This window comes from Oncorhynchus mykiss, chromosome 6 (assembly GCF_057628025.1).
Source record: "Oncorhynchus mykiss isolate SJ-2025 chromosome 6, ASM5762802v1, whole genome shotgun sequence".
NCBI lineage: Eukaryota > Metazoa > Chordata > Actinopteri > Salmoniformes > Salmonidae > Oncorhynchus > Oncorhynchus mykiss.
In genome coordinates this window covers 1,388,334-1,410,000 of record NC_143027.1, presented here as the reverse complement: position 1 = coordinate 1,410,000, position 21,667 = coordinate 1,388,334, and the positions used below count along the sequence as shown (strand labels likewise).

General features: G+C 46.2%; 1 protein-coding gene and 1 pseudogene across 1 annotated transcript in view; one reads left to right on the top strand and one right to left on the bottom strand.

Moving 5' to 3' along the window:
• The window catches only part of LOC110525061 (transducin-like enhancer protein 4), a 122,720-nt gene that overhangs the window by 50,718 nt on the left and 50,335 nt on the right, over positions 1–21,667 (bottom strand). The window lies entirely within an intron of this gene.
• LOC149982710 (uncharacterized) lies at positions 578–1,634 on the top strand (annotated as a pseudogene).

The following is a 21,667-nucleotide window of genomic DNA, read 5'->3' as shown; positions in this document are numbered from 1 at the left end:
GTAGCAGAGCCCACAGGCACCATGTCCCACTCCTCCTCAGCGCTGAATCCATTCTCCACCCTAAAGAGGCCAAAAATGAACACAACGAGGAAAGCTTTTAAACAGAAACTACTAAAGGGGAGGCCAGAAACCCTTTTTGCAGACCTCTACAAAAAAACAGTGAGAAAATTTCTCACTGACCAGCCAAATGCCTGGCGCTCAGCAGTCTGCTCTCACTACCCATCCATAATGAAAGAGGGAATCTGTAATGGGTGAAAATCAAAGAGACAGATGACCCTGACAGCACCATAATAACAATCAACCTCTACAAGACTGGGACAGTCATGGTGCAAGGTAACATTAGGCTGTTTGAAACAGACTGGGACTGTCATGGTGCATGGTAACATTAGGCTGTTTGAAACAGACTTTCAGACCATTAAGGAGAGAGCAGAGAGAGAGAAGGACACCACCAGTGACATGCCCTCCCACAAGACAAACTCCACCAGCACCACCCTCACCCCTACTATCCCCATCCCTCATGGCTGACATGAGGGATGAGTTCACCAGACTGGAGGGAGAGGTGGTCCTCCTCACCACCATGGCTGCCATGAGGGATGAGTTCACCAGACTGGAAGGAGAGGGGGTCCTGCACAGGGAGAGAGTGAGCAAACAGCAACCAGACAACCACACCTTAGAGGAGCTCCTAACCAAGGTGAGGACAGAGCAGGACAGCAGCCTTGCAACACAGCTGAAAGAGGTTCAGCAAGAGAGAGACGGACACAAGAGAGAGCTGGCTGATCTAACAAAGGAGGTGAGAGAGCTCCAAAAAGACAGGCAGAACAGTAATAACGATCTGAGCCAGGCTGCAGGAGCAGTTAGATCACCAGTCTATGACCTGCCCTCACACAGCAGAGGAGACCAGCTCAACCAGCCAGGCTTCCCCAGTCCTGCCTGCTGCACCCCTCCTCCCCAGCCCTGCCTGCTGCACCCCTCCTCCCCAACCCACAGAACAGCCTCCCACTGACAGCGGCACCGGCACAGACCAGCCACACCCCAGCTCCAACACCCACCAGCTCCCCCTCTGCCCCCTCCAGTCCAGAAGAAACACTGGCTGACATTGTCCTGCTGATGGACTCAAATGGGAAGTTTGTTCAGGAGAAGGAACTTTTCCCTCGACACAAAAGGAGAAAGGTGTGGTGCCCAACAGCGCAAAGTGCCATGGAGCTGCTTGGGTCGCCAAGCCACGTAATCATACACACCAGAAGCAACGGCCTGCGTGCTCAGCAGGAGAGCGTGGCGACTTCACTACATGGAGTGATTGAGAAGGCCTCCGGTATCTTCCCCAACCCAAGAATCATGGTGTCAACCCTTCTACAGAGGAAGGACTTCCACCCTGCCACAATCCAAAGAATAAACGCCAGCCTCTCCCGGGACTGTGCCCTGCGACCCAATGTACACCTGGCCCACCATCCTACCCTCGATCTGGACTGTCTCTATGACCATGTTCACCTGTACAGGGAGACAGTCCCCACTATCCCACCCTCAATCTGGACTGTCTCTATGACCATGTTCACCTGCCCCCCACCGCAGACCCACACTTGGAGGAGCCACAGCCCAGCAGGCAGAGCTATGCACAGGCTGTGAGAGGAGCAACTGGCCCAGCCCCCACCAACCAAATGAGTGACATTAAACATTAATGCTGAGTCAACTATGCTCACATGTGATAGGCCGAGGGTCATGGTAAGATGAGCACAAGAACTCCACCATCCTCACACTACACCCACCCAAGTGGCATGACACAAATGCTATCTTAAATGATAAACAAATCACATTTGCATAAGAAGAGTTTACGTTAATTGAAAAATCATATTTTAATATTTTAATAGCTCTTGTTGGATTGTGAGTGTTTGTCTCATTTTGAAGGTAAAGAAAAAAGTTATGAAATCTTTTTACATTGCATGTTGGAATTTATTATTTTTTATTTTATTTTTTATTTCACCTTTATTTAACCAGGTAGGCTAGTTGAGAACACGTTTTCATTTGCAACTGCGACCTGGCCAAGATAAAGCGTAGCAGTTCGACACAAACAACAACACAGATTTACACATGGAGTAAACAAAACATACAGTCAATAATACAGTAGAACAAAAGAAAACAAAAAGTCTATATACAGTGAGTGCAAATGAGGTAAGATAAGGAAATAAATAGGCCATGGTGGCGAAGTAATTACAATATAGCAATTAAACACTGGAATGGTAGATCAGCAGAAGATGAATGTGCAGGTAGAGATACTGGGGTGCAAAGGAGCAAAATAAATGAATAAATAAATACCAGTATGGGGATGAGGTAGGTAGATAGATGGGCTGTTTACAGATAGGCTAAGTACAGGTGCAGTGATCTGTAAAATGCTCTGACAGCTGGTGCTTAAAGCTAGTGAGGGAGGTATGAGTCTCCAGCTTCAGAGATTTTTGCAATTCGTTCCAGTCATGGGCAGCAGAGAATTGGAACGAAAGACGACCAAAGGAAGAATTGGATTTGGGGGTGAGCAGTGAGATTTACCTGCTGGAGCGCGTGCTACGAGTGGGTGCTGCTATGGTGACTAGTGAGCTGAGATAGGGTGGTGCTTTACCTAGCAGAGACTTGTAGATAAACTGTAGCCTGTGGGTTTGGCGACGAGGATGAAGCGAGGGCCAACCAACGAGAGCGTACAGGTCGCAATGGTGGGTAGTATATGGGGCTTTGGTGACAAAACGGATGGCAATAGACTGCATCCAGTTTGTTAAGTAGGGTGTTGGAGGCTATTTTATAGATGGCATCACCGAAGTCGAGGATCGGTAGGATGGTCAGTTTTGCGAGGGTATGTTTGGCAGCATGAGTGAAGGATGCTTTGTTGCGATATAGGAAGCCGATTCTAGATTTAATTTTGGACTGCAGTTAATGTGAGTCTGGAAGGAGAGTTTACAGTCTAACCAGACACCCATGTATTTGTAGTTGTCCACGTATTCTAAGTCAGAGCCGTCCAGAGTAGTGATGTTGGACGGGCGAGCAGGTGCGGGCAGTGATCGATTGAATAGCATGCATTTAGTTTTACTTGCGTTTAAGAGCAGTTGGAGGCCACGGAAGGGGAGTTGTATGGCATTGAAGCTCGTCTGGAAGTTAGTTAACACAGTGTCCAAGGAGGGGCCAGAAGTATACAGAATGGTGTCGTCTGTATAGAGGTGGATCGCAGCAAGAGCAACATCATTGATGTATACAGAAAAGAGAGTCGGCCCGAGAATTGAACCCTGAATTGAACCCTGTGGCACACCCATAGAGACTGTCAAAGGTCCGGACAACAGGTCCTCCGATTTGACACACTGAACTCTATCTGAGAAGTAATTGGTAAACCAGACGAGGCAATCATTTGAGAAACCAAGGCTGTCGAGTCTGCCGATGAGGATGTGGTGATTGACAGAGTCGAAAGCCTTGCCCAGGTCGATGAATACGGCTGCACAGTACTGTCTCTTATCGATGGCGGTTATGATGTCGTTTAGAACCTTGAGCGTGGCTGAGGTGCACCCGTGACCGGCTCTGAAACCAGATTGCATAGCGGAGATGGTACGGTGGAATTCCAAATGGTCAGTAATCTGTTTGTTAACTTGGCTTTCGAAAACGTTAGAAAGACAGGATAGGATAAATATAGGTCTGTAGCAGTTTGGGTCTTTAATGTCACCCCCTTTGAAGAGGGGGATGACCGTGGCAGCTTTCCAATCTTTGGGAATCTCAGACGATACGAAAGAGAGGTTGAACTGGCTAGTAATAGGGGTTGCAACAATTTCGGCAGATAATTTTAGAAAGAGGGGGTCCAGATTGTTTAGCCCGGCTGATTTGTAGGGGTCCAGATTTTGCAGCTCTTTCAGAACATCAGCTATCTGGATTTGGGTAAAGGAGAAATGGTTGGGCTTTGGCAGGGTGCTTTGGAGGGTGCCGGGCAGTTGACCGGGGTAGGGGTAGCCATGTGGAAAGCATGGGTCCAGTGAGTGGTTGGGCTGGCTGGGGACACGGCGATTCAGACAGTTAGCAGGCCGATGCTAACAAGCTAACAGTTTGTAGGCCGGGGCTAAACAAGCTAGCAGCTAGTAGACCGGGGCAAGCTTGCAGTTAGCAGGCCGGGTTAGCAAGCAAGCAGTTAGCAGGAGCTAGCGGTTACAGACCGGGCAGACAAGCTAGCAGTTAGCAGGCCGGGGCCGACAAGCAAGCAGTTAGCAGACCGGGGTAAGCTAGCAGTTAGCAGGCCGGGTTAGCAAGCAAGCAGTTAGCAGGGGCTAGCAGTTAGCAGACCGGGCAGGCAAGCTAGAAAGCTAGAAAGTTAGCCTTTGGGGGACATTGCGATGGGGGTAAGTCTGTTTTTGCCTCTTCGTGCAGTGACGTCGATAGACCAGTCTTGGAATTAGTAGGGTTCCAAGTAGCTCTGGTTAGCTAGCAGGCCGATATTGTAAGTTAGCATTTCGCTGTGAGTCTACACCTGTTGTTTACCAAGCATGTGACAAATACCATTTGATTTGATTTGATTTGACACACACATATTCTACCCTTCATGTGGTCATATAAATGAACGTATATCTCTGTATTGGTGTATCTGATATTTTCACTTTGTGTGTGTGTGTGTGTGTGTGTGTGCGTGTGTGTGTGTGTGTGTGTGTGTGTGTGTGTGTGTGTGTGTGTGTGTGTGTGTAGGTGCCCCTGCCGTTTGGAGTACGTACGGTCACCACCCCCAGCCATAAGACCATAAGACCATTAGTGAGGTCAGCACTGATGTTGGGTGATTAGGCCCGGCCTGCAGTCTGCGTTACAATTCATCCCTAAGGTGTTTGATGGAGTTGAGGTCAGGGCTCTGTGCAGGTCAGTCTGTGCAGGCCAGTCAAGTTCTTCCACACCAATCTCGACAAACCATTTCTGTATGGACCTTGCTTTGTGCACGTAGGCATTGTCATGCTGAAACAGAAAAGGACCTTCCCCAAACTGTTGCCACAAAGTTGGAAGTACAGACTAAAATCAAATCAAACTTTATTGTATATTGAATCCGGGGATAAAAATAATAGGTCCGTTATGTTCTGGTTAGTCACATTGTTCGAACTGGCGAGAGCTTTCCGAGCTGAAGGTTAGCTGATGACCGCTGGCAATGGTTTGCTGACTGATAGCTGGTAGGTAGTTAGCTGGATAGCTTCAGTTGAGGGATTCCAGATCTGAAGTAAGTAGAAATACTTTAGAAAAAAAACAGATCCACGCCACATTGGGTGAGGCGGGTTGCAGGAGAGTATTTAGATGTTGAGGTTTAGCAAAATATTTTTCAAAGATATGCGATGAAAAATATGTAAAACGTTATATACAAGGGACACGACAGGACAAAGACGTCTGACTGCTACGCCATCTTGGATTTCCGAGGTTTGAAGTCCTCTGCTTTTGGGCCAAAGAGCAGAAACCCAGACTTCCTGAAAGAAATTGATGATGTTGATATTGTAGTACTGCAGGAAACATGGTGCAGAGGTGATGTTTCCACTGGCTGTCCACTAGGTTATAGGGAGATAACCCTCCCATCCACCTATTTAAAAGGAATCAAACAGGGCAGAGAATCAGGACAGGGCAGAGACTCGGAACAGGGCAGAGACTCGGGACAGGGCAGAGACTCGGGACAGGGCAGAGACTCGGAACAGGGCAGAGACTCAGGACAGGGCAGAGACTCGGGACAGGGCAGAGACTCAGAACAGGGCAGAGACTCGGGACAGGGCAGAGACTCGGGACAGGGCAGAGACTCGGAACAGGGCAGAGACTCAGGACAGGGCAGAGACTCGGGACAGGGTAGAGACTTGGAACAGGGCAGAGACTCAGGACAGGGCAGAGACTCGGGACAGGGCAGAGACTCGGGACAGGGCAGAGACTCGGGACAGGGCAGAGACTCAGGACAGGGCAGAGACTCAGGACAGGACAGAGACTCAGGACAGGGCAGAGACTCAGGGGGAATGCTAATAATGGTATAAATCTGAACTAATTCATTCGATCGAATTGATCAAAACAGGTTCATTCTTTATCTGGTTAAAAATCAACAAGGAGGCTCTCTTTACAGATAAAAATGTCTTTCTCTGTGCCACATACTGTACATTCCCCCCTCAGAGTCACCCTACTTCAATAAGGAGAGTTTCTCCATTCTAGAGGGAGAGATGAGTCACTTTCAGGCCCAAGGCAACGTACTGGTCTGTAGAGACCTGAATGCTAGAACAGCAGAAGAACAAGACACTATTAACAGTCATGGGGACAAACACCTACCAGGAAGCAACAACCTTTCCCTCCCCACATACCCCCACAGAAACAACTATGACAAAGTGAAAAACTCAAATGGAGTACAGCTCGTGAAGCTCTGTCGAACACTGGGTCTGTACATAGTCAATGGTAGGCTGAGAGGGGACTCTTTTGGTGGGTACACCTACATCTCATCCCTTGGCAGCAGCACTGTAGACTACTTCCTCACCAACCTAAACCCAGAGTCTCTCAGAGCCTTCACAGTCAGCCCACTAACACCTCTCTCAGACCTCAGTAAAATCACAGTGTATCTGAGAAGAGCGGAACCCAACCATGAAGCATCGCAGCCCAATAAATGACATGGTACAAAACAGGCCTATAGATGGAGTGCAAACCGCACAGAAATCTACCAAAAAGCAATTAGTAGCCAAAAAATACAATCTCTCCTGGACAACTTTTTAGCCTTAACATTCTCCTACAGCAATGAAGGTGTACATTTGGCTGTTTGGAACATTAACTTTATATTTGATAAATTAGCCTCCTTGGCTAATCTAAAGACACGTAAGAACAAACCATAAATAATAGATAATGACAAATGGTTTGATAATGATTGCAAAAAGTCATTGAGAAATATATCTTATCAAAAACACAGGTCTTCAATATGGGGAAACATTGAGGGAAAACATGTGATTTTATTAAATCAATGTACACTAAAAATAAATGTGGTTAAAATTGGCAACAAGCAAACAGACTTCTTTTCTCAGGGACGGGGAGTGAAACAGGGCTGCCCAATAAGTCCAACACTATTTAACATCTACATTAATGAATTAACAACAACAAACAGACTTCTTCTCTCAGGGACGGGGAGTGAAACAGGGCTGCCCAATAAGTCCAACACTATTTAACATCTACATTAATGAATTAACAACAACAAACAGACTTCTTCTCTCAGAGACGGGGAGTGAAACAGGGCTGTCCAATAAGTCCAACACTATTTAACATCTACATTAATGAATTAACAACAACAAACAGACTTCTTCTCTCAGGGACGGGGAGTGAAACAGGGCTGCCCAATAAGTCAAACACTATTTAACATCTACATTAATGAATTAACAACAACAAACAGACTTCTTCTCTCAGAGACGGGGAGTGAAACAGGGCTGTCCAATAAGTCCAACACTATTTAACATCTACATTAATGAATTAACAACAACAAACAGACTTCTTCTCTCAGGGACGGGGAGTGAAACAGGGCTGCCCAATAAGTCCAACACTATTTAACATCTACATTAATGAATTGGCAAAGGCATTAGAAGAATCGGCACCACCTGGTATCACCCTGCACAACACTGAAATCAAGTGTCTGCTGTACGCAGATGACCTGGTGCTGCTGTCTCCCACTAAAGAGGGGTTACAGCAGCACCTAGATCATCTTCACAGGTTCTGTCAGACCTGGGCTCTGACCGTTAACACAGGTTCTGTCAGACCTGGACTCTGACCGTTAACCACAGGTTCTGTCAGACCTGGCCTCTGACCGTTAACCACAGGTTCTGTCAGACCTGGGCTCTGACCATTAACCACAGGTTCTGTCAGACCTGGACTCTGACCGTTAACCACAGGTTCTGTCAGACCTGGGCTCTGACCGTTAACCACAGGTTCTGTCAGACCTGGGCTCTGACCGTTAACCTAAAGATAACAAATATAATGATATTCCAAAAAAGGTCCGGAAATCAGGATGACAAATATAAATTCTATTTGGACACAGTTCTATTAGAACACACCACATCTAGGACTAAATATCAGCAACACAGGTAGCTTTCACATGGCGGTGAATGAGCTGAGAGACAAAGCAAGAAGAGCATTCTATGCCATTAAAAGGAACATCAAAATCGAAATTCCAATTAGAATCTGGCTCAAAATGTTCCAATCAGTTATAGAACCAATTGCTCTATATGGCAGTGAAGTATGGGGTCCAATCTCTAAAAATGAATTTACCAAATGGGACAAACATCCAATCGAAATACTGCATGCAGAGTTTTGCAAGACTGTATTGCAAGTGCAAAGACAAACTCCAAATAACGCATGTAGAGCAGAATTGGGCCAGTACCCCCTCTGAATTCGAATAGAGAAAAGAGCCATCAGATTTTACAACCATCTAAAAACAAGTGACCCCAAAACATTCCATTACACAGCTCCACAATGTCAAGAGATGAAACAAGAGAAGAGTCCCCTCAGCCAGCTGGTTCTGAGGCTCAGTTCACTAACCCAAACCAACCCCATAGAGCCTCAGGACAGCACTCAGAACATCTGGCCCAACCAAATCATCACAAAACAAAAATAAAAATATATCACCTATTGGAAAGACACCACAAAAAAATGCTATTTGTCTCTAAACAGACAGTACATGGTGGCAGACTATCTGACCACTGTGATAGAAAACTGAGGATAACATTGACTAGGTACAGACTCAGAGAGGACAGTCTGGCTATAGAGACCGGTCGTCACGGACAAACTTGGCTGCCTAGAGAGGACAGGCTGTGCTCACTCTGCTCCAGGGGAGGCGTAGAGATAGAGCTGCATTTCCTATTACACTGTGACAATTACTCAGACCTAAGAGAATATTTATTTCCCAAAATTATAATTCAATACTAAACATTTGAAACTATAAAATATTTATTGGGTGAAAAGCCAAAATGTTCAGGCAGCCAAATATGTGTCCTCCTGCCACAACCTGAGGGACAGCCAGTGAAAAGTGCAATGTAATGTCGATAATATTTCCCATGTAGTTTAGCTTTGTCTTTCATACCATGTCATGTGTCTTCTCAGTCATGTTGACACTGGTCTACTACCAGGTCATGTGTCTTCTCAGTCATGTTGACACTGGTCTACTACCAGGTCATGTGTCTTCTCAGTCATGTTGACACTGGTCTACTACCAGGTCATGTGTCTTCTCAGTCATGTTGACACTGGTCTACTACCAGGTCATGCGTCTTCTCAGTCATGTTGACACTGGTCTACTACCAGGTCATGTGTCTTCTCAGTCATGTTGCCACTGGTCTACTACCATTGCTTTAATGTATTGTTGCTCTCATTAATATTGTTGTTGTAGTTGTTGTTAATGGTAATCCCATGTCCACTACTACTATAATTATTGCTGTTGGTCCCACCATTTATTTATATATAAATATACATATTTTTTTATGTTCTATATGTATACTTTGACAATGTAAGTAATAATGAACTTGCCATGACAATAAAGTCAATTGAATTGAATTGAATTGAGAGAGAGAGAGAGAGAGAGAGAGAGAGAGAGACAGAGAGAGAGAGAGAGACAGAGAGAGAGACAGAGAGAGAGAGAGAGAGAGAGAGAGAGAGAGAGGCCTGTTACTCGGGCACAGACACTAGGATATGCATATGCATGGTAGTATTGGATAGAAAACACTCTAAAGTTTCTAAAACTGTTAAAATAATGTCTGCGAGTATAACATAACTGATTTGGCAGGCGAAACCCCGAGGACAATCCCATCCAGGATTTTTTTTTTTTTAGGTCATTGGACTTTTCAATGCTTTTCTATGGGAAAGCCTAATTATTAGGACCCAGATTGCAGTTCCTATGGCTTCCACTACATCTCAACAGTCTTTAGAAATTGTTCAATGTTTTTTATTTTTTTATTAAGAAGTATATTATATATATAATTATATTATATTATTATTATATTATATATATTGTATTAATTATATATATCATATACTTACTAAGTGTCACTCTTAAGGACTCTAGTTGTTTAGTGCGCTCCTCGTTGCTTTTCTACGGTATTGAAAACAGTTCATTCCGTCTTAAATTTGATCGATTATTTACATATTAGGGTACCATACCTAAGGTTGGATTAGAAACACTGTTTGAAATGTTTGGACCAAGTTTACAGATAACTTATTTGATACTTTGTAGGCATGTTGGGTGAGTTGGAACAGGTGTATTTCTGAATCAAACACGCCAAATAAGGTGACATTTCTGGGATATAAAGAAGGACTTTATCGAACAAAACGTACATTCATTGTGTAACTGGGACCCTTGGGATTGCAAAAAGACGAAGATCTTCAAAGGTAAGCAATTTATTTTAGCGCTATTTCTGACTTTCGTTATGCCTCTGCTTGGTTGGAAAATGTTTGTGATGTGCTCCGGTGAGGGTGCGCACTTGGTTATTTATCTCATGGTGTGTTTTTGTATGAGGAGCACTGTCCTCAGATAATCTCATGGTGTGTTTTTGTATGCGGAGCGCTGTCCTCAGATAATCTCATGGTGTGTTTTTGTATGAGGAGCGCTGTCCTCAGATAATCTCATGGTGTGTTTTTGTATGAGGAGCGCTGTCCTCAGATAATCTCATGGTGTGTTTTTGTATGAGGAGCGCTGTCCTCAGATAATCTCATGGTGTGTTTTTGTATGAGGAGCGCTGTCCTCAGATAATCTCATGGTGTGTTTTTGTATGTGGAGCGCTGTCCTCAGATAATCTCATGGTGTGTTTTTGTATATGGAGCTCTGTCCTCAGATAATCTCATGGTGTGTTTTTGTATGAGGAGCACTGTCCTCAGATAATCTCATGGTGTGTTTTTGTATGAGGAATCGCTGTCCTCAAATAATCTCATGGTGTGTTTTTGTATGAGGAGCGCTGTCCTCAAATAATCTCATGGTGTGTTTTTGTATGAGGAGCGCTGTCCTCAGATAATCTCATGGTGTGTTTTTGTATGAGGAGCGCTGTCCTCAGATAATCTCATGGTGTGTTTTTGTATGAGGAGCGCTGTCCTCAGATAATCTCATGGTGTGTTTTTGTATGAGGAGCGCTGTCCTCAGATAATCTCATGGTGTGTTTTTGTATGAGGAGCGCTGTCCTCAGATAATCTCATGGTGTGTTTTTGTATGAGGAGCGCTGTCCTCAGATAATCTCATGGTGTGTTTTTGTATGAGGAGCGCTGTCCTCAGATAATCTCATGGTGTGTTTTTGTATGTGGAGCGCTGTCCTCAGATAATCTCATGGTGTGTTTTTGTATATGGAGCTCTGTCCTCAGATAATCTCATGGTGTGTTTTTGTATGCGGAGCGCTGTCCTCAGATAATCTCATGGTGTGTTTTTGTATGAGGAGCGCTGTCCTCAGATAATCTCAAGGTGTGTTTTTGTATGAGGAGCGCTGTCCTCAGATAATCTCATGGTGTGTTTTTGTATGAGGAGCGCTGTCCTCAGATAATCTCATGGTGTGTTTTTGTATGAGGAGCGCTGTCCTCAGATAATCTCATGGTGTGTTTTTGTATGTGGAGCGCTGTCCTCAGATAATCTCATGGTGTGTTTTTGTATATGGAGCTCTGTCCTCAGATAATCTCATGGTGTGTTTTTGTATGAGGAGCACTGTCCTCAGATAATCTCATGGTGTGTTTTTGTATGAGGAATCGCTGTCCTCAAATAATCTCATGGTGTGTTTTTGTATGAGGAGCGCTGTCCTCAAATAATCTCATGGTGTGTTTTTGTATGAGGAGCGCTGTCCTCAGATAATCTCATGGTGTGTTTTTGTATGAGGAGCGCTGTCCTCAGATAATCTCATGGTGTGTTTTTGTATGAGGAGCGCTGTCCTCAGATAATCTCATGGTGTGTTTTTGTATGAGGAGCGCTGTCCTCAGATAATCTCATGGTGTGTTTTTGTATGAGGAGCGCTGTCCTCAGATAATCTCATGGTGTGTTTTTGTATGGGGAGCGCTGTCCTCAGATAATCTCATGGTGTGTTTTTGCCGTAAAGCCTTTTTGAAATCTGACAATGCGGCTAGATTAAAAAGAAGTTACGCTTTTAAATTATGTATGACACTTGTATTTTCATGAATGCCTAATATTACGATTTCTGTTTTTTTTTTTTTTTTTTTTTTTTTTTTGGCGCTCTGCAATTTCACCGGATGTTGTCGAGGTGGGTCGCCTGAGGCACGTCTAACCCAAAGAGGTTTCAACACAGTGAAACACCACCTCCTTTGCCTATGTAGCTCCTGAATGCGCATTTCACTGATGGCTGACAAAACAACACAGAGAATATTATTGAGTTGCACCCCCTATTTGCCCTCAGAACAGCCTCAATTCGGTGTCTAAAGTGTTCCACAGGGATGCTGGCCCCATGTGGACTCTACAAGGTCACTAAATCGTTCCACAGGGATGCTGATCCATGTTGACTCCAATGCTTCCCATAGTTGTGTCAAGATGGCTGGATGTCCTTCAGGTGGTGCAACGTTCTTGATTCACACGGGAAACGGTTGAGCGTGAAAAACCAAGCAGAGATGCAGTTCTTGACTCAAACCGGTACCCCTGGCACCTACTACCATACCCCGTTCAAAGGCTCTTAAATATTTTGTCTTGCCCATTCACCATCTGAATGACACACATACACAATACATGTCTCAATTGTCTCAAGGCTTAAAAATCCTTCTTAAACCTGTCTCCTCCCCTTCATCTACACTGATTGAAGTGGATTTAACAGGTGACACCAATAAGAGATAATAGCTTTCACCTGGATTCACCTGGTCAGTCTGGCATGGAAAGAGCAGGTGTTCCTAATGCTTTGTCCACTCAGTGCATATCATCACATCTTTTTAACCATTTCTCCAAGAAAATAATTCAATGAGTCACTGACAGGGTTAGAACAGAGTCAGGGTTAGAACAGAGTCAGGGTTAGAACAGAGTCTGGGATAGAACAGAGTCAGGGTCAGAACAGAGTCAGGGTTAGAACAGAGTCAGGGTTAGAACAGAGTCAGGGTCAGAACAGAGTCAGGGTTAGAACAGAGTCAGGGTTAGAACAGAGTCTGGGATAGAACAGAGTCTGGGATAGAACAGAGTCAGGGATAGAACAGAGTCAGGGTCAGAACAGAGTCAGGGTCAGAACAGAGTCAGGGTCAGAACAGAGTCAGGGTCAGAACAGAGTCAGGGTCAGAACAGAGTCAGGGTCAGAACAGAGTCAGGGTCAGAACAGAGTCAGGGTTAGAACAGAGTCTGGGATAGAACAGAGTCAGGGATAGAAAAGAGTCAGGGTCAGAACAGAGTCAGGGATAGAACAGAGTCAGGGATAGAACAGAGTCAGGGACAGAACAGAGTCAGGGTCAGAACAGAGTCAGGGTCAGAACAGAGTCAGGGTCAGAACAGAGTCAGGGTTAGAACAGAGTCTGGGTTAGAACAGAGTCAGGGTTAGAACAGAGTCTGGGATAGAACAGAGTCAGGGTCAGAACAGAGTCAGGGTCAGAACAGAGTCAGGGTCAGAACAGAGTCAGGGTCAGAACAGAGTCAGGGTTAGAACAGAGTCTGGGTTAGAACAGAGTCAGGGTTAGAACAGAGTCTGGGATAGAACAGAGTCAGGGTCAGAACAGAGTCAGGGTCAGAACAGAGTCAGGGTCAGAACAGAGTCAGGGTTAGAACAGAGTCAGGGTTAGAACAGAGTCTGGGATAGAACAGAGTCAGGGATAGAACGGAGTCAGGGTCAGAACAGAGTCAGGGATAGAACAGAGTCAGGGTCAGAACAGAGTCTGGGATAGAACAGAGTCAGGGATAGAACAGAGTCAGGGTCAGAACAGAGTCAGGGTCAGAACAGAGTCAGGGTCAGAATAGAGTCAGGGTCAGAACAGAGTCAGGGTTAGAACAGAGTCAGGGTTAGAACAGAGTCTGGGATAGAACAGAGTCAGGGATAGAAAAGAGTCAGGGTCAGAACAGAGTCAGGGATAGAACAGAGTCAGGGATAGAACAGAGTCAGGGACAGAACAGAGTCAGGGATAGAACAGAGTCAGGGATAGAACAGAGTCAGGGTCAGAACAGAGTCAGGGTCAGAACAGAGTCAGGGTCAGAACAGAGTCAGGGTCAGAACAGAGTCAGGGTTAGAACAGAGTCAGGGTTAGAACAGAGTCAGGATGAGAACAGAGTCAGGGATAGAACAGAGTCGGGGTTAGAACAGAGTCAGGGTTATAACAGAGTCGTGGTCAGAACAGAGTCAGGGTTAGAACAGAGTCAGGATGAGAACAAAGTCATGGTCAGAACAGAGTCAGGATGAGAACAGAGTCAGGGATAGAACAGAGTCAGGGTCAGAACAGAGTCAGGGTCAGAACAGAGTCAGGATGAGAACAGAGTCAGGGATAGAACAGAGTCGGGGTTAGAACAGAGTCTGGGATAGAACAGAGTCAGGGTTAGAACAGAGTCAGGATGAGAACAAAGTCATGGTCAGAACAGAGTCAGGATGAGAACAGAGTCAGGGATAGAACAGAGTCAGGGTCAGAACAGAGTCAGGGTCAGAACAGAGTCAGGGTCAGAACAGAGTCAGGGTCAGAACAGAGTCAGGGTCAGAACAGAGTCAGGATGAGAACAGAGTCAGGGATAGAACAGAGTCGGGGTTAGAACAGAGTCTGGGATAGAACAGAGTCAGGGTCAGAACAGAGTCAGGGTCAGAACAGAGTCAGGGTCAGAACAGAGTCAGGGTCAGAACAGAGTCAGGGTTAGAACAGAGTCAGGGTTAGAACAGAGTCTGGGATAGAACAGAGTCAGGGATAGAACAGAGTCAGGGTCAGAACAGAGTCAGGGATAGAACAGAGTCAGGGTCAGAACAGAGTCTGGGATAGAACAGAGTCAGGGATAGAACAGAGTCAGGGTCAGAACAGAGTCAGGGTCAGAACAGAGTCAGGGTCAGAACAGAGTCAGGGTCAGAACAGAGTCAGGGTTAGAACAGAGTCAGGGTTAGAACAGAGTCTGGGATAGAACAGAGTCAGGGATAGAACAGAGTCAGGGTCAGAACAGAGTCAGGGATAGAACAGAGTCAGGGATAGAACAGAATCAGGGACAGAACAGAGTCAGGGACAGAACAGAGTCAGGATGAGAACCAAGTCAGGGATAGAACAGAGTCAGGGATAGAACAGAGTCAGGGATAGAACAGAGTCAGGGATAAAACAGAGTCAGGGTCAGAACAGAGTCAGGGTCAGAAAAGAGTCTGGGATAGAACAGAGTCAGGGATAGAACAGAGTCAGGGTCAGAACAGAGTCAGGGTCAGAACAGAGTCAGGGTCAGAACAGAGTCAGGGTCAGAACAGAGTCAGGGTTAGAACAGAGTCAGGGTTAGAACAGAGTCTGGGATAGAACAGAGTCAGGGATAGAACAGAGTCAGGGTCAGAACAGAGTCAGGGATAGAACAGAGTCAGGGATAGAACAGAGTCAGGGACAGAACAGAGTCAGGGACAGAACAGAGTCAGGATGAGAACCAAGTCAGGGATAGAACAGAGTCAGGGATAGAACAGAGTCAGGGATAGAACAGAGTCAGGGTCAGAACAGAGTCAGGGTCAGAAAAGAGTCAGGGATAGAACAGAGTCAGGATGAGAACCAAGTCAGGGATAGAACATATTCAGGGTTAGAACAGAGTCAGGGATAGAACAGAGTCAGAATGAGAACAAAGTCAGGGATAGAACAGAGTCAGGATGAGAACCAAGTCAGGGATAGAACAGAGTCAGGATGAGAACAAAGTCAGGGATAGAACAGAGTCAGGGTTAGGACAGAGTCAGGGAGAGAACAGAGTCAGGATGAGAACAGAGTCAGGGATAGAACAGAGTCAGGGATAGAACAGAGTCAGGATGAGAACCAAGTCAGGGATAGAACATATTCAGGGTTAGAACAGAGTCAGGGATAGAACAGAGTCAGAATGAGAACAAAGTCAGGGATAGAACAGAGTCAGGATGAGAACCAAGTCAGGGATAGAACAGAGTCAGGATGAGAACAAAGTCAGGGATAGAACAGAGTCAGGGTTAGAACAGAGTCAGGGATAGAATGGAGTCAGGGATAGACCAGAGTCAGGGTCAGAACAGAGTCAGGGTCAGAACAGAGTCAGGGTCAGAACAGAGTCAGGATGAGAACAGAGTCAGGGATAGAACAGAGTCGTGGTCAGAACAGAGTCAGGGTTAGAACAGAGTCAGGATGAGAACAAAGTCATGGTCAGAACAGAGTCAGGATGAGAACAGAGTCAGGGATAGAACAGAGTCAGGGTCAGAACAGAGTCAGGGTCAGAACAGAGTCAGGGTCAGAACAGAGTCAGGGTCAGAACAGAGTCAGGGTCAGAACAGAGTCAGGATGAGAACAGAGTCAGGGATAGAACAAAGTCGGGGTTAGAACAGAGTCAGGGTTATAACAGAGTCAGGGTCAGAACAGAGTCAGGGTCAGAACAGAGTCAGGGTTAGAACAGAGTCAGGGTTAGAACAGAGTCTGGGATAAAACAGAGTCAGGATAGAACAGAGTCAGGGTCAGAACAGAGTCAGGGTCAGAACAGAGTCAGGGTCAGAACAGAGTCAGGGATAGAACAGAGTCAGGGATAGAACAGAGTCAGGGTCAGAACAGAGTCAGGGTCAGAACAGAGTCAGGGTCAGAACAGAGTCAGGGTCAGAACAGAGTCAGGGTTAGAACAGAGTCAGGGTTAGAACAGAGTCTGGGATAGAACAGAGTCAGGGATAGAACAGAGTCAGGGTCAGAACAGAGTCAGGGATAGAACAGAGTCAGGGATAGAACAGAGTCAGGGACAGAACAGAGTCAGGGACAGAACAGAGTCAGGATGAGAACCAAGTCAGGGACAGAACAGAGTCAGGGATAGAACAGAGTCAGGGATAGAACAGAGTCAGGGATAGAACAGAGTCAGGGTCAGAACAGAGTCAGGGTCAGAAAAGAGTCTGGGATAGAACAGAGTCAGGGATAGAACAGAGTCAGGGTCAGAACAGAGTCAGGGTCAGAACAGAGTCAGGGTCAGAACAGAGTCAGGGTTAGAACAGAGTCAGGGTTAGAACAGAGTCTGGGATAGAACAGAGTCAGGGATAGAAAAGAGTCAGGGTCAGAACAGAGTCAGGGATAGAACAGAGTCAGGGATAGAACAGAGTCAGGGACAGAACAGAGTCAGGGACAGAACAGAGTCAGGATGAGAACCAAGTCAGGGATAGAACAGAGTCAGGGATAGAACAGAGTCAGGGTTAGAACAGAGTCTGGGATAGAACAGAGTCAGGGATAGAACAGAGTCAGGGTCAGAACAGAGTCAGGGATAGAACAGAGTCAGGGATAGAACAGAGTCAGGGACAGAACAGAGTCAGGGACAGAACAGAGTCAGGATGAGAACCAAGTCAGGGATAGAACAGAGTCAGGGATAGAACAGAGTCAGGGATAGAACAGAGTCAGGGTCAGAACAGAGTCAGGGTCAGAAAAGAGTCAGGGATAGAACAGAGTCAGGATGAGAACCAAGTCAGGGATAGAACATATTCAGGGTTAGAACAGAGTCAGGGATAGAACAGAGTCAGAATGAGAACAAAGTCAGGGATAGAACAGAGTCAGGATGAGAACCAAGTCAGGGATAGAACAGAGTCAGGATGAGAACAAAGTCAGGGATAGAACAGAGTCAGGGTTAGGACAGAGTCAGGGAGAGAACAGAGTCAGGATGAGAACAGAGTCAGGGATAGAACAGAGTCAGGGATAGAACAGAGTCAGGATGAGAACCAAGTCAGGGATAGAACATATTCAGGGTTAGAACAGAGTCAGGGATAGAACAGAGTCAGAATGAGAACAAAGTCAGGGATAGAACAGAGTCAGGATGAGAACCAAGTCAGGGATAGAACAGAGTCAGGATGAGAACAAAGTCAGGGATAGAACAGAGTCAGGGTTAGAACAGAGTCAGGGATAGAATGGAGTCAGGGATAGACCAGAGTCAGGGTCAGAACAGAGTCAGGGTCAGAACAGAGTCAGGGTCAGAACAGAGTCAGGATGAGAACAGAGTCAGGGATAGAACAGAGTCGGGGTTAGAACAGAGTCAGGGTTATAACAGAGTCGTGGTCAGAACAGAGTCAGGGTTAGAACAGAGTCAGGATGAGAACAAAGTCATGGTCAGAACAGAGTCAGGATGAGAACAGAGTCAGGGATAGAACAGAGTCAGGGTCAGAACAGAGTCAGGGTCAGAACAGAGTCAGGGTCAGAACAGAGTCAGGGTCAGAACAGAGTCAGGGTCAGAACAGAGTCAGGATGAGAACAGAGTCAGGGATAGAACAGAGTCGGGGTTAGAACAGAGTCAGGGTTATAACAGAGTCAGGGTCAGAACAGAGTCAGGGTCAGAACAGAGTCAGGGTTAGAACAGAGTCAGGGTTAGAACAGAGTCTGGGATAGAACAGAGTCAGGGATAGAACAGAGTCAGGGTCAGAACAGAGTCAGGGTCAGAACAGAGTCAGGGTCAGAACAGAGTCAGGGATAGAACAGAGTCAGGGATAGAACAGAGTCAGGGTCAGAACAGAGTCAGGGTCAGAACAGAGTCAGGGTCAGAACAGAGTCAGGGTCAGAACAGAGTCAGGGTTAGAACAGAGTCAGGGTTAGAACAGAGTCTGGGATAGAACAGAGTCAGGGATAGAACAGAGTCAGGGTCAGAACAGAGTCAGGGATAGAACAGAGTCAGGGATAGAACAGAGTCAGGGACAGAACAGAGTCAGGGACAGAACAGAGTCAGGATGAGAACCAAGTCAGGGACAGAACAGAGTCAGGGATAGAACAGAGTCAGGGATAGAACAGAGTCAGGGATAGAACAGAGTCAGGGTCAGAACAGAGTCAGGGTCAGAAAAGAGTCTGGGATAGAACAGAGTCAGGGATAGAACAGAGTCAGGGTCAGAACAGAGTCAGGGTCAGAACAGAGTCAGGGTCAGAACAGAGTCAGGGTCAGAACAGAGTCAGGGTTAGAACAGAGTCAGGGTTAGAACAGAGTCTGGGATAGAACAGAGTCAGGGATAGAAAAGAGTCAGGGTCAGAACAGAGTCAGGGATAGAACAGAGTCAGGGATAGAACAGAGTCAGGGACAGAACAGAGTCAGGGACAGAACAGAGTCAGGATGAGAACCAAGTCAGGGATAGAACAGAGTCAGGGATAGAACAGAGTCAGGGATAGAACAGAGTCAGGGTCAGAACAGAGTCAGGGTCAGAAAAGAGTCAGGGATAGAACAGAGTCAGGATGAGAACCAAGTCAGGGATAGAACATATTCAGGGTTAGAACAGAGTCAGGGATAGAACAGAGTCAGAATGAGAACAAAGTCAGGGATAGAACAGAGTCAGGATGAGAACCAAGTCAGGGATAGAACAGAGTCAGGATGAGAACAAAGTCAGGGATAGAACAGAGTCAGGGTTAGGACAGAGTCAGGGAGAGAACAGAGTCAGGATGAGAACAGAGTCAGGGATAGAACAGAGTCAGGGTTAGAACAGAGTCAGGGATAGAACAGAGTCAGAATGAGAACAGAGTCTGGGATAGAACAGAGTCAGGGATAGAACAGAGTCAGGGTCAGAACAGAGTCAGGGATAGAACAGAGTCAGGGATAGAACAGAGTCAGGGACAGAACAGAGTCAGGGACAGAACAGAGTCAGGATGAGAACCAAGTCAGGGACAGAACAGAGTCAGGGATAGAACAGAGTCAGGGATAGAACAGAGTCAGGGATAGAACAGAGTCAGGGTCAGAACAGAGTCAGGGTCAGAAAAGAGTCTGGGATAGAACAGAGTCAGGGATAGAACAGAGTCAGGGTCAGAACAGAGTCAGGGTCAGAACAGAGTCAGGGTCAGAACAGAGTCAGGGTCAGAACAGAGTCAGGGTTAGAACAGAGTCAGGGTTAGAACAGAGTCTGGGATAGAACAGAGTCAGGGATAGAACAGAGTCAGGGTCAGAACAGAGTCAGGGATAGAACAGAGTCAGGGATAGAACAGAGTCAGGGACAGAACAGAGTCAGGGACAGAACAGAGTCAGGATGAGAACCAAGTCAGGGATAGAACAGAGTCAGGGATAGAACAGAGTCAGGGATAGAACAGAGTCAGGGTCAGAACAGAGTCAGGGTCAGAAAAGAGTCAGGGATAGAACAGAGTCAGGATGAGAACCAAGTCAGGGATAGAACATATTCAGGGTTAGAACAGAGTCAGGGATAGAACAGAGTCAGAATGAGAACAAAGTCAGGGATAGAACAGAGTCAGGATGAGAACCAAGTCAGGGATAGAACAGAGTCAGGATGAGAACAAAGTCAGGGATAGAACAGAGTCAGGGTTAGGACAGAGTCAGGGAGAGAACAGAGTCAGGATGAGAACAGAGTCAGGGATAGAACAGAGTCAGGGATAGAACAGAGTCAGGATGAGAACCAAGTCAGGGATAGAACATATTCAGGGTTAGAACAGAGTCAGGGATAGAACAGAGTCAGAATGAGAACAAAGTCAGGGATAGAACAGAGTCAGGATGAGAACCAAGTCAGGGATAGAACAGAGTCAGGATGAGAACAAAGTCAGGGATAGAACAGAGTCAGGGTTAGAACAGAGTCAGGGATAGAATGGAGTCAGGGATAGACCAGAGTCAGGGTCAGAACAGAGTCAGGGTCAGAACAGAGTCAGGGTCAGAACAGAGTCAGGGTCAGAACAGAGTCAGGATGAGAACAGAGTCAGGGATAGAACAGAGTCGGGGTTAGAACAGAGTCAGGGTTATAACAGAGTCGTGGTCAGAACAGAGTCAGGGTTAGAACAGAGTCAGGATGAGAACAAAGTCATGGTCAGAACAGAGTCAGGATGAGAACAGAGTCAGGGATAGAACAGAGTCAGGGTCAGAACAGAGTCAGGGTCAGAACAGAGTCAGGGTCAGAACAGAGTCAGGGTCAGAACAGAGTCAGGGTCAGAACAGAGTCAGGATGAGAACAGAGTCAGGGATAGAACAGAGTCGGGGTTAGAACAGAGTCAGGGTTATAACAGAGTCGTGGTCAGAACAGGGTCAGGGTTAGAACAGAGTCAGGATGATAACAAAGTCATGGTCAGAACAGAGTCAGGATGAGAACAGAGTCAGGGATAGAACAGAGTCAGGGTCAGAACAGCGTCAGGGTCAGAACAGAGTCAGGGATAGCACAGAGTCAGGGATAGAACAGAGTCAGGGTCAGAACAGAGTCAGGGATATAACAGAGTCAGGGTCAGAACAGAGTCAGGGTTAGAACAGAGTCATGGATAGAACAGAGTCAGGGATAGAGCAGAGACAGGGATAGAACAGAGTCAGGGATAGAACAGAGTCAGGATGAGAACCAAGTCAGGGATAGAACATATTCAGGGTTAGAACAGAGTCAGGGATAGAACAGAGAAAGGGTCAGAACAGAGTCAGGGTCAGAACAGAGTCAGGGATAGAACAGAGTGAGGGATAGAACAGAGTCAGGGACAGCACAGAGTCGGGGATAGAACAGAGTCAGGATGAGAAAAGAGTCAGGGTCAGAACAGAGTCAGGTTTAGAACAGAGTCAGGGATAGAACAGAGTCAGGGTCAGAACAGAGTCAGGGTCAGAACAGAGTCAGGGATAGACCAGAGTCAGGGAGAGAACAGAGTCAGGGATAGAACAGAGTCAGGATGAGAACAGAGT